Source organism: Oryza brachyantha, chromosome 8, assembly GCF_000231095.2.
Source record: "Oryza brachyantha chromosome 8, ObraRS2, whole genome shotgun sequence".
NCBI lineage: Eukaryota > Viridiplantae > Streptophyta > Magnoliopsida > Poales > Poaceae > Oryza > Oryza brachyantha.
This window is the reverse complement of record NC_023170.2, coordinates 9,920,050-9,933,301: the sequence shown is the minus strand read 5'-3', so window position 1 is coordinate 9,933,301 and position 13,252 is coordinate 9,920,050. Positions and strand designations below refer to the sequence as shown.

Genomic DNA, 13,252 nt, shown 5'->3' with positions numbered 1-13,252 from the left:
TAATATTTTATAGTGAGTTTATTTATTACTAAAGATACTTTAATTATGACTTATAACTTTTCATATTTAAAAAAAATTAATTAAGATAAACCATCACACGTAGACTCAAACATCGACGACGTCAAATAAAATAAATGAATGGAATAGCTAGCAGGTCAGCAACACAAGTTATGTACATTTCTGTTTGCTTGAACATATATTTGGGGTAAAAGTAAAAAAAAAAGTCCTGCAAGCTGTAATTAACACGGAATAAATGTTGGTCTCAACATGAAAGATTTACCAGAGTTTTGAGTTGTATATTGGGTTGCAATAGAAAGCAGATGGAAAATTCCTGTAACCTGTAATAATGCTCCCCTGAATTAATTCCGTGTTAATTAATTAGTCAACTTGCTACGTGGATGGTTTGTTCACAATAGTATGAAGAATGCCATGAGAAATGTTCACGGTATTTGCTTCAACATGACCAGATCAACGTTTAAACATTAGAATGAAGTTATGTCAAAATTTCCTAGGTTTCATCAACTCGATGGGAAAAAACCTGCTTTGAACGACGATAGCACAACTTATGCATATATGTCGGTTTTCTTAAACATGTATCTGTGATAAAACTAAAATATACCTGGGCTGTAATTAAACTGGAGTTAATAGATACAAGTAAGCTTTAATTTGCAGCTTAATTACAAGGCTAGATACTGCTTTGTAGTTTCCCATCATATCGATCGAAATTACCTTAGGACAAAGGCTAGTCTATATAAACAACGCTTAGTTACGCAAATTTGTTTGCCAGAAAACAAGGCAATATAGCAAGCTAGATATATAGTAGCAAAGCTCACCGAAGCACCAGAGTAGCAGATTTGATCAGTTGAAATATTCGCAACAAGATCCTGATTAATTGCGAAGAATGGGAAATTCTAAGGGTATGATCGATCTCCCAAACTTATGAGCATATATCTATGCTGTTCGGGTAATGTTAATTCATTATTATTTATGCAGGACTTAGTAGCTCTGTGCCTCCCCAGGGTGGCTCCGGATCATCCAAACGGCAGGAGGAAACAAATCACCAGATGAAAAAGCTTGCAAGTACTACTTCCTTCGATTTTTTTTAATTTAACGTTATTAGACTTTTAATTGGATCTATGTTTGACTGCTCGCCTTAATCAAAACATGTATATAATTGTTGCTTCATCCAAATTATTGCTCCTAAAAATACCCAAATGAAATGATTTGCTCATTACGATAAAAAAACAATTACCAAACTACATGATCTATTCTGAAATATAATGAAGAGTTGAATTCAAATATAATACCGATGGTATGTATTTCCTGGGAAATGTTACGGTACCTTTTACTTGTAGTGGTACTAATGTAGTATAATTTATATCTAAATGGTAGTTTTGTAAGTATATTAAATATTTTATTCTAAACTTTATAAGATATTTGATTTTAAAATAATATATGACATAATTTTTCGTAGAGTTATATATTTTAATTTTAATTTACCCTTAGATAAATTTTACTATGCATACTAGTAGCGTAGTATGACGAAATTAGATCCGTTAGATTTAAAGTAATAGACGGCTCCTAATTATTTTAGGGTACCTTAAAAAAAATCTATTTCGGAGTTAGGTCTTGTATGTTAGTGAAAAATAGTATGTAGACCTTTTAACTTGCCCACACATGCGAGATTTGAAGGTGTGGGCACATCTTGTTCCCGTAATTACAACAAGTAGGAGCCGTTTAATGGTCAAGGTGCTCACGGCCTCACGTATGGGCAAATAGAAATATATATGGAATTTTTTGAAATCAATTAGAATATACACCAGCAGCTACAGCATAAATATCACGAAACATTCTGTTTCACTTTTTTTTTTTTGTTAAAAGGCCTGTTACGGTGCATGCACGTTAGGATTGAGAAAGACACATTTTTTCTTCTGCTTCTTCTGGGATATAACTGACAAATGCTTGTTTATAATTTCTCATCAGGCAGTGGAATGTCCAAATTGGTAACATAAGCCATGAACAGGAATGATGTCAACACTAATTCACTGTTCAACACTCTTTATCTTGATTACATTGTACATATGTATATAGGTGGTACATATAGAAAAGATTATTGTTAATAGCTCTACACTTGCTCGTGGTTTTATATAGTCTTGACATTTACTTTGTTTATTTGTTCAAATTTATTGTATATACCTTCTTATAATGTGGAAAATATATATGCTCAAATGTATTGTACAACACATACGGTTCAATCTTCATATATTATATCATCCAAGATGTTTATATCTCGAACAAATGTGTTAACAGCAAATCTTTTGGGCTCTCCAACAATTCGCACATAAGAGGACAGATATCTTAGTATTCGCTCCATTGCACATCGGAGGACAGAGATCTTGTGTAGATGTATATGTGTGCTAATTAATCTGGAGACATATACAAAACATATATATTGACACGAGGATTAATCTAAGGCCCTGTTTAGATTACAAAACATCACATCAAATTTTTGGACACACATTTGAAGTATTAAACATAGTCTAATTACAAAACAAATTTTAAATTCCGCCTGGAAACCGTGAGACAAATCTTTTGAGTCTAATTAATCCGTCATTAGCACATGTTGGTTACTGTAGCACTTATAACCAATCACGTCCTAATTAGGCTCAAAAGATTTGTCTCACGATTTCCCTCATAACTGCGTAATTAGTTTTAATGTTTATGTATATTTAATGCTTCATTTAGGTGTCCAAAGATTCGATGTGATGTTTTTTAAAATATTTTTTAGGAACTAAACAGGACCTAAGCAAACCCAACAAACTACGAGAAATTATAAGATAGATGACGTTTCATTTACGTCACAAACATTGAATTTTTCGTCACATTCCGTAATCTATGACGCTTGCGTGACGAAAATCCATTCGTCACCTATCATGCGTCTCTAATGATGTTCTATGACGAAACCTTATTTTTTCGTCATTAATCTAGTGATGATCCTTCTGTCGTCATAACTTTGTGACGCTCAGATTCGTCATTATCTAGCTTAAAAAATATCATAAAATATCTGATGGCCCATTAAAATACATGTATTGAGCAGCCTATTTATGGGCTTAGCCCAATAACAAGCCCAACTAGATTTTAGCCTAGCCCATCTATGATGTAGCATATTTTCAGCCTAATTCTATTATATCCATTTGCTTTAATATCAAATAATAAATAGGTCAAGTCCATTGCAACAGCCCATATATTCCCAAACATTATAACACACAATTTTTAGCCCGATCATATTATATTCATTTACATTACTATCAAAGAATAAGTAGGCTAACCCCATATAGGCCCAACAATCAAACACAATAACGACTCATACAACACAAAGGTTACAGCCCAATTAGCATCCAACGCAACCCGACAAATATCAAATACAACACAAAATTTACAACCCAAGTAACAGCCAAATCCAGCCACATTCCAAATACAATCACAACAAACAAAATTTCATCAGATGTCATGTGACCAAGATCTTCCAAGTGAGCTTAGCAGCACTGCATATGCACAAGATAAAACATCAGTAACTACTGAGCTGAGCTCCTGCAATCAACAAGTACACAGAGGACAAAATCACAATAGTACACCATGGCTGCCTGTGACTCAATACTAGTTTAGTCTATTGACAACACAAATAAACATCATCCTATTAATCTAATCTCTTTTATAGTTTTTTCTGAATTATAACTCAATACAATCAATTGCTTATATAGTTGTACCAATTTATATGTAGAAGTACTTGCTATTTATTGTTAGGCTTGCCCAAAGGTAATTAAGAAAATGTTTGGATTCGACAATGTCTGCTGTAATATCCATTCCTTTCAATGGGACTAAATGCACAAGAGAGCGTTTAGTATTTTAAACTATGAATTATACTCATTTATCATCATTCTTTTTGAAACCCAAAGAACATTCTTCGAACCAGTGAGCTCTAGAACAAATAATCTACCCTAGTGATGTGAGAGCATGGTAGATATTTGCACACTTACTACTAACAGTCCAACACTAGAATCTTGGGGAGAGAAGTAAAGCTAAAATCTATGGTAAAGAGCATATACTTTCAAGTTATAACAAGAAGAAATACTTACTATGGCAAGTAATCGAGCTGAAAGCCACCGTGGAGTTCCAGTCTTCCCGTCTCGAGTGTTCCTCGAGTCCTCATGCTGCATACGTCACAGTAAATTCAGTACAAATGTTGCACAACCAATCTGGACAACAAACATGTTGTTCCAAGACAGTAGCATGCATGGAAGAAATTAATCATCGTCAAATGAAATTGTAGTCAGTAGCATGCATGGAAGAAATTAAATGTTCAGAATCAGATATCAGACATCTCTAAATCGTCATAGCAAAATACAAGAGTAATATTGCTGCTCCATTGATCAAGTTATGTGCTAGTGGAAGACTAATACAAGGATAACCTCATGAGTTCAGTAGACAACTACATGCTCTCCTCCTTTGTTGGACTGAAACAGTAGAAAATTAGAATATAAGTTTCCATCATTTGATAGAATTATAGAAGGGCATAAATTCTAACTGCTAATTAAATTCAACTATGTAGACTAACAAAATAGCAAGGAAAAAACAAAATTATAAAATAGAAGGATAGATGTGAGAAAATTTTGAAGAGATAAAATGGCTTTCATTGGGCAAAAAGGTGATTTCGTTAGAACAATAGCTAGCCTCTCTTGTTCTCTGCCTTCCCCTATGCCTTTGTGCAACTACAGCACAACCTGCGTTGGCGAAATTTGCCCCATACAGAGCTTAGCATGCCACCAAGGCACCAACCAGGACAAAACATGCAACGGCAGGGTAAGATTGTTTTAGATCCACTGCTTATCACTGCAGCCACAAATAGTTGATACTTTCTCACCACTCAGACTAACTCACTGCAAATAGAAGTTCAAGATAACTACAGGACCATACAAAACTTATTAGGCATTATCACAAGCATTTGGGCACAAAACATACTAATAAGAAAACCAATACAATAATAAAATATATGTTGTGGGAAATATAGAAAACGTTATAACATGATATCGCTGATGCCTAGTTAAAAACAGTAGTATCCATTTGGAAGCAGTACCTCCAAGTCTAATCTTGTACTTTGCATTCCACTAAAAAATCACATTTAGTATTTGGGAATAACAATCAACCAGTATTCTGCCACTCATAAATTCAGATGTATCAGATGGCATGGGTACATGAGAGCGCACCTTGATTCAGCAGCCATACACTATTAGGGAGCACTGGGATGAACGGGCTCAGCTTGTGCCGCTCGGCAAGCAGATCCGATAGGTACCTACAGTGGCTAGCAAGCACTCATCATTCATCACTCTTGTGATGCAATTAATCACCTTTTTGTAACCAGCTGTGATCTCCTCTATAACACATAGCAAAAACAGGTGACCCCAAATCGACCTAAATAAGTACAGGAAGTAAGCAATATCACCACCTAACTCAGCAACCGCTGAATCGAGCAGCCCACTTGTTCAACAGAGTCAAAATGAAGCGGAACTACTACAGCACGGAGATCTCGTTTCGGAGAATCAGATCTAGAGATGGCAATGGGGACCGCGACCCGAGACCCGATGGGTATTTACTCTATTAGGGTATAGGTATAAGCTAAATATATTACCCGTGAGTAAGTAATTGGGTAAATACTTTCACCCGATGGGTACGCGGGTATGGAAACGTTCTTATGATCCTCATACCCGTTTACCCATGGGTAATAAATACCCGTAAGTTTAAGAATTTTGGAATTGATTCCTATTTTATATATGTTAAATAAATTTCTATGTGGTTATCGAAATTAATTTAAAATTGAATACATATGCATCTAATAAGATAAAATAAACTGCTCAAAAATTATATTTAGGCTCATATGTTCCATTCTCACCCATATCCTGAAAATCGAGGAGAAATTAAATTTTCTTCTACTAGGAATAATCAAATTTCTATCTCATATTCCACATAATAATTACAACAATTCTAGAGATAGATGAAAAATTAAATTGTCTTATAAGGACAATTCAAAATCATGTCCCTAAATTACCATGCAGTAATTACAGTAATATCTATATTTGGTCAAAAAATTATGCAAACTAACGTGACACCCTATTTTTTGTTCACAAACTTGCCATAAAAAACTTAAATGATTTTAATGAAATCGGATCATACATTGTTCATAAATTGATACATCTCTTATATAGTTTCTTGTAACTAGAGACAAATGTATCTATTTGTGAACAATGTAAAGTATCACTTTTTTAAAACTATTTAAATTTTTTATGGCAAGCTTATGAACCAAAAATATGGTGTCTTGTCATTTTGCATAATTTTCTGACCAAATATACATATTGTTGTAATTATTATGTGTTTATTTGAGGATAGAAAATTGAATTGTACATACAAGCCAATTTAATTTTTCATCTATCTCAAGGACATGGGCTATAATGGAACATATGAGCCTAAATATTATTTTTCTATAATTTTTGGTATCTTATTAGATGCACTTATAGTTCAATTTTGAATTAATTTCCGTAATCATGTAGAAATTCAATTAACATATAGAAAATAGTAAATCAACTCCAAAATTCTTTATACTTATAATAGACAACTTATACGTGGTCTATTACATATGAAAAATAAAATGATATATATAAGATAATTATTTTTATGTGTTATTCATATAATAGTGCAATAACTAAAAAGGAAAACAAGAGAGGGACATTAATTAGACTTCTTTTCACCTGCAACCAAGGAGAAGGGAGGGAAGTTGGGCTGCTGTGACTAGTACTAAAGTGGGGAGACAGAGAGTTGCTGGGCCGAAAATGGCCCAAAGTAATGGGAGAGTTTTTAAGTATTTTAATTTAATTTAAACACTGGAATGATGTTTTATTTATTAAGAATATTTCATGTACTCAAATAATTCCCAGACAAATCTAGAAAATAGATGAGCACAAAAAGTATTTAATAGAAATTTATCTTGACTATTTTCATGTTCAAAATTTTCCATAAATTTTAACCTATCCTTGCTTTTGCATGTTAAACTTGTTCTACAGAAAATATTAAAGAAACAAATTATTAATTAATACTTTTCTGGAAAGTGACATATAAATTTTATAAATATTATTTTATATTATCATTTTATAGATTTCTGGTTATTTACAAAAAATAAATCCAACCATAATTGACTCAAAAAAATATTTTTCATATTTAGTTCGCTTGTTAATTCTTTTAACTTTAGTATAAATTCTAGAATTAAATTGTCATTTAATTCGTTAATCCAAAAAATATCATATTTTTTGTTCTAAATATTATATTTGTAAATCGTGACGAAGTTGTTATAATGTCACGAATTTTGCGTCGGTTTAGGACGAAAGCAATAAACTGTAATGATATTATGGGCTGTCCATAATGATATCTGAAAACATTTGGTCATAGATTAAATAGTTTCTTGTTGTGGTATGATACGTAGAATTTTAGAAAAATCCTTATAGCCACTTTCAGATTTAGTTGCATGTCTTTTAGGGTTTGATAATTTGCTTTTGCTTTTTAATAAAATTATATTATTCTGATTAAAGCATGATTTACGAAGGGATGAATTTATTAGGACATGACAGTTCGTTTTAGACTTTTTTTTAAAACACTAAAAGAGGGTTATTGTCATCAAAATTAACCCTTTAATTTGAATATTCAAGTAAAAGTTATTTATCCTTTCTAAAGCACGAATAATTTAAGAAAACACACTTAAAGCCACAATTGAATTTTCTTGCATATATTTTAGGGATAAAAGATTTTCTTTTGATTTTTTAAATCATAATTTTATAACTAGGGTGATGTTGTGGACGTGACCTTGGATTATGGGATCATCTTGACCTTGTTTCAATGGGACACACTCTAGTACATTGGGCCATGCTTGCCGGCAGGTACAACGAAACAATTCTCTTTTTCATTTTCAACTTATGATGACATGTATTATTATGACGATTATTGGTTGGTCTCTAGTGACAAAATAATATTCGTCACAATATATCGCTGAGCTAGTTTATGACGATTTATAGTTGGCATTAGCGACAAACATCTTTTTTTTCGTCACTAAGCCACACTGCCCCACTATGAACGTCATAAACCAAGATCACATAATGACGAATAGCTCGAATGTCATGGGGAATTCATCAAAGAAGACTATATTTGTTGTAGTCTTATAAATATGGAATGAATAGAATACACATTTTTTAATATGAAAATATTATCAGTTCCATAATAGAGGTATGTATGTTAAGAGACATGTAGAACTCCCAAGGCTAAAGCCATCTTATGTCGGTCAGAACAAATATCCATTAGAAAAAGGATAACCCACTTGACGTATAGTTAAAAATAGTAAAAAGTTTTTGCTAGACTAAAACAATAATGTATAAAAACTTTCCATTAAAAAACCTTCAAAACATTCTACAAAAATATTTAAACGAAATTACTTCACTACAACTAAAATATGTGATACTTCTAAAACACTTATTTTCCAGGCAGTTAAAAATGGTTTTTGTTGAATAGTCCCACATTGGTTGTGAAAGGACAAATGACCTAATATATAAGTGTGGGATCCCATCACCTCAATAGCTAGATTTGAGGTGGGAAAAACTCTTTATGATCCTATAAGTGGCATCTGAGCCTAGTTTGCTCTTTTGATCTTAATCAATCTTGAGCTTTTATAACATGCCTACTGATATGTGTTTATCGATGTCATGTCCTTTAGTGCGTAAAGAAAAGGAGAGATTAAAGGAAATAGAAGACTGTTTAGAATATCATGTTGATTTTTCTAACAACAGACTGTTTATGTTTATCAGATTGTTGTAAAGATTTAACTGCTCAAAATAAATCCTTGATTGATTTGAATGATGAACTTAAAACTTCTCTTGCTAGCATGACATCTGAAATTGATTCTCTTAAGTGCAATGCCTCTATGTCATGTGATTCTTGTGTTGTCTTAAATGATGAGCTTGCTACTGCTAAAGTTGAAATTGATAATATTACGTCTTTAAATAAAACGGAACGTGATTCTTGCACTAAGATAATTGCTGAAAAAGAAAAGATTAATTTGGCATATGTTTCATGTGTTGATCAGTTAGAATAGGCTAAAGCTAAAATTAATAAATTTAAAGTTGGCTCTTATAATATGTGCTCTTTGATCGCTATTGCAAATGATGATCTAACTTCCAGTAATCATGACAAAATGCATATAAATGATGTTCCTTCTACCGTTAAAGAAACAAAACCTATGATTAGTAAACCATCTACTTCTACTCGTGAAAAGTACACTTGTTCCTTTTATGGAAAAGATGGACACTTGGTTGGTTTTTGTTTTGAACTTGCAAGAAAATAGAAAAAGGATAGAGATCATGAATTTGCAAAATTAAGGTGGCAAAGGCCACATTTTTCGTCAGATCAGCAGCCGGTAACAGTTAGATCAATTTTTCAACATCGGTCAAACTTGCATTATGGGATGGTTAGACCGTGTGTAGTGCGACGGTCAGACCGGTCTTTTGTAAAGCTTACGGATATGAATCGAGGTAAGTCTGACCATACAAGCGCTTTGCCTACTGGTTATGTTGGTCATGTGACTAAGTGTTGGATTCCAAAATTTCTTATTTCTAACCCCAACACGGAGTCTTCGGTATCTTCTCGTGCGTAAGTGTTTTTGCACTCATACTCCCCATGTGCTTTATTTTGTGGGCATATCAATTGCTTTTTCGATTGACAACTTTGATGATATCATTGGCAATTGGATAATTTTTTAGAAAAAAAACTTTAATTCTTCTCGTTTTGCTACTTTTTGGGGACAATTGAAGGTTGAGTTGAGGGGGATTTTGTTCTTTTTAATGTATTTTTATTTAAATTCATGAATCATGTGATAAAAAAAGAAAAAAAATAAAAAGAGAGCTTTGTTCTATGCTTTAAGTATATTTTTGTGCTTGCTAGCAATGCTTGTTAGGTTTTGTGACTAATTGTTGAGATTGTATGTGTTTTAGTTTTGATATGAGTCATTGCTTTTACATTTAAGTGATATAATACACGATATATAATTCTTTTACTTGTATTAAATAAATATGCAATATTGATACTAGCACTAATTTGGATGATTGACATTCATATATGTGCTTGTTGGTTTTTACATTCCTCCTATGCTCTTTCAATGTCAAGTACAAATTTGCTTGTATTTATGCAAAAAAACAGAGAAAATAAAACAAAAAGTATATATACCGAATCCTAGGAAATAGTAATCATGACAAGGATGTATTCGAGATGAGAAAAATAATGAGTGCTGAATCCTTAGAAACAGTTTTTACGACAAGGACGTACCTGGAATATATTTGTCTTGACAATGAGTACGTTATTTTGAGAAATAGTGTTTTAATCTTTTGGTCTATATGTGTTTGTCATTCTTCTTTATTAAGGCAAGTAGACATGTTGCATTATAAATTATTGAAATCATGAATCTTTAATGTTGATTTGATCTTAATTGTAATAGATTTGATTCATGTTTAAACTTGAATGCATGCTTGTTAGCTAACTAGTCATTTTATCTCCCTTGTTATTGCAATACATGCTCTTGAATTACTGTTGGTATATTGCAAATGCTCTCAGAAAAAGTTAAAATCAAAATTTGACACGTTTTTTAATATTGCATTGCATATACCCTTTCATGTTTCATATTTTCCCTTCCGAAAAATCTTGTTGAAATCATTGTCAAAGGGGGAGAAATATACAAAATGCATCATGAAAGGGGGAGAAAAAAATTGCTTCTAGTTTTAAAATAATTGATTTCGTGCTTTTTATCATATTTATTTGTTTGTATTTTTCAAAAACCCAATTTGCAATTTGTATTTTGAAGTTGTTGCCAATGTGTTCATCAAGGGAGAGATTGTAAGATCATAGTCATGATCAATATTTTTTGATGAACAATTGGCTTGTAAATTGATAAAATTAGGTTTGTAGACAGTTATGATGTTGCTGTCGGTGCGTGTAACTAATGTGGGTCATGTTGCGATATCTGTGACTGGAAACGGTTGGTTTGTCTCTATGTGTGCAGGTGACTTGAGGTCAACTGTGGTCAATGGTGAGGACCATGACTCGGTTCAGGGAGGAATCGAGGTCTGGATGGTCGAGATCAGGGTTTGCAATTTTGTTTCAAAATTTCCAAAATTTCAAGAATTTCGCTTGTTTCGGTGGGGTCCGGTAGTCAATCACTTCTAGGCAAATTTTTCGGTTACAAAAGTTTAAACCTCCCATAGAGTCAAAGAAAATTCTCCACTCTCTAGATCTGAGATGGGCTCCTTCCAAGCGACCGGTGGCAGCGGCGCTTCGGCGTGACCGGTGGCGGCTCAGTGTCAGCGCGCGCGCAAGGAGGCCCCGGTGTCAGCGGCTCGGCACGGGGAGGTCAAGGCAGCGGTGGCAAGGCGAGGACACTTCGTTATCTTCTCAATGAAACTCTTATTACTGCAGGTAATAGTTCAAGTAGGAGTTGTTATATTCATGTATTAGTTACTGCGGGCTTAGAGAGCGATTTGGGCTTGGGCCATCAGTATCCTCCGGTACTCTAGTAGGCTCGACGTCCGGGTCGAATGCCGTCCTCTTGGCGACCGGTTCATCGGCTGAAGTTTCTAACCCCCTTTGAGCACGGGTGAGGCCGAGCTTGGGGGGTAAGATAGGAACTGGTGACAATCATGGACCAGGGCCAAGCGCCGAATCACAGCATCAGTATAGCTCCCCGGCAGTGGCTGATCCAACATGTGGGCGGTGGGGTCTCGAGCCCCCGCTATCCCCATTAGACCTATTGGAGCCCCCACGAAGACCCCCCCTAAAATTTTATGACAAACATCAGTAGAAACGGGGGCTGAAATTCTATCTAATTTGTTCAGACCCCCCTAATCTCGTTAGCTAGATCTGCCACTGCTCCTCGGCTAACAAAGGGCAAGAATCACAGCATCAGGAGCTTTCCCAGTGTGGAACAGCGATGGGAAGATGTAGCTGTCTGCCGGAATTATGGTGCTCGGCGCGAATAGTCGACGGGCTCGAGCCTGAATGGCTTCAGCCTACAGCACCTCCGCTTCCTCCTGAGTTGGGTCATCACTCTCGGTATAGTCGAAGGTGAACCGGACCCGATCCATGAGGGGTTGGATCCGGTGCCAGATGAAATGCCGGGTCACCTAGACGCTAGTCAGGCCGACAGTCTTCAGGTTCTCAATTAAATTGAACAGCGAGGTGACCTGTGGCATTTCTTCAGCAGTTGGCAGCGATGACCAACAATCCCGTGCCACTGGGGCGAAACCAACGAATGGTGGAAGCGAGTCGGCCAAGTTGGAACAATAGAACCATGCCGCACTCCAACCTTTCAGAGAGGTTTCCATGGGCAGGGTAAACCAGGCTTTCTTGCTCCCCTCACAAAGCTGAACGCCGGTGCTGCCCACCACCGACAGCTTCTACCGGTTTGGTTGAAGTGAGGGAGGATTCCCAGGAAAGTTTCACAGATGTATAAAAACACTGCGATTTGAAGAATGGAGTTGGGATTCAAGTGGTGGAGCTCAATCCCATAAAAATCGATCAAGCCATGAAAGAAGGAAGACACAGGCAATCCGAAACCCCGCTCGTAGAAAGGTTCGAATACGACTATCTCCCGCAAGTCGGGGGGTGGGAAAAGGCTCACCTTGAGCATTGCGGTATCCTGCCAGCTCCTTACTTTGGATCAACCCGGTCCCAAACATCACCGAAGGTTTTCCAGCGGCAATGTCTTCCCCGAATTGGCTGAGGAGGCCATCCGTGCCATCCTTCGGTTAGCAGGAAGGGAGGTGCGTGCACGGCGGGTGGTGAGGACAGTGGAAACACGGGCTCTGAGGCTAGGGTTCGTAAGCGCGGGGATCGTCGGAGTGAATTGGGGCTACAATGTCTAAAGTGGCGGCGGAGAAGAAAATGAATAGGCAGGGTAACGGGAATCCTAAATGGACCATTAATGGGCTAACAGCTAGAAAAATCCCATTACTAGGCTAAGTATTGTTGTGTCTCCTCGCGAGCATAGTGGACCAAGATTTTCACCACTGGAACAATAGACACCATGCTGCTTTAAAGGATTGTTACGAGTTTTTCTAGCCATACTGAATGGTGATGTAAAATTTGTAATTTCCTTCCACACTGGTAATCGACGGTA

The 13,252-nt window shown here is 35.6% G+C and overlaps 1 pseudogene; it reads left to right on the top strand.

Moving 5' to 3' along the window:
* The first annotated feature begins 798 nt into the window (after positions 1-798).
* Positions 799-2,029, top strand: LOC102720546 (annotated as a pseudogene).
* The last annotated feature ends 11,223 nt before the right edge of the window (positions 2,030-13,252 follow it).